Genomic DNA, 1,236 nt, shown 5'->3' with positions numbered 1-1,236 from the left:
TTCTTAATAAAATTAATAAAAATAAATAAATAATTTTTATAGTACAAACTAAAAAAAATGTTCTATCTGTTATTCGGAATAGATTGTTTTACATTGTTGTTGAGTTTGAGAGTTCCTGATGTCCTGGATGGAAGTTAGCTACGTAATTTGGAAATCCTCTCTCCAAGTCTGTGGCTCGCATTGCCACTATTAAATAAGTGTCTTTATAAGGAATAGCTTAAATTTATTTATTTATTTATTTATTTATTTTTTTTTTTATCGGAACCAGGGATTGAACTCAGGCCCTTGCGCTTGCCAGGAAAGCGCTTATTCCACTGAGTCATCTCCCCGGCTCAAGAATAGCTTAAATTTATATAAGCATCTGATTCACCATAATTATGTATTACAAACCATGATTTGGATATATGTCTAAAAATATTCAGCTATCATGAAGAGAAACATAATACTTTCCTCTGTACTAGCCATACTTTCATAGTTTCATGTTTTTCACTTCCATCTTTTATCCACTACCAGCTAGTTTATGGATATAATTTAAGACACCCTGGAGCTAAAAGCGCAGCTCAGTATTACAGAGTATGTTCAGCATTTGCAAGGCCTTGGGTTCAAACCTCAGCACTGCAAAAGAAAAATAAAGGATGTCAACATAAATAAGGGTTTTTTTTCGGTTTTTTCTTTCTGTATTTTTTTATTTTGTATGTGGATGTCCCAATGTTTAAGTATCACTTGTTGCAAATGCTATCATTTCTACATTAATTGCCATTAAAATTGAGTCAGAAATGACTTGTTCATGAAAATGAATAAGATATTGCAGGACAAAACATGAATTATGCTTACTTAGGCTTATTTCTAGGTCTTTGCTCTTTTTCTATTCATAGATCTGTAGGAATATCTGGCCAACAAAACACTGTCTCATTTTGATTTGCGATGATTATATATAAAATCTTACAAGCAGCATAAAGATTTCAATTTTGTTATTTTACCTAAAATATTTTCTCTCAAACTCCTTTCATGTGGAACTCAGAATGAATGTGTCAATATCTATAAAACTCTGATGTGTGCTACATGTGGTGGCCTATGATTGTAATTCTAGCACTTTTGGAGGCTGAGACAGGAGGGTTACAAATTTAGCCTGGGCTGGGAAGCTTAGTGATTTAAAGAGACCCTGTCACAACAAGAAAGATTAAAAATGGTCTGTGGATGCAACTGAGTGAGAAACCTTTTGATTTAATTACCACC

The sequence above is a fragment of the Octodon degus genome, unplaced genomic scaffold (genome assembly GCF_000260255.1).
Source record: "Octodon degus isolate 3935 unplaced genomic scaffold, OctDeg1.0 scaffold00181, whole genome shotgun sequence".
NCBI lineage: Eukaryota > Metazoa > Chordata > Mammalia > Rodentia > Octodontidae > Octodon > Octodon degus.
Note: the sequence above shows the minus strand (reverse complement) of the source record.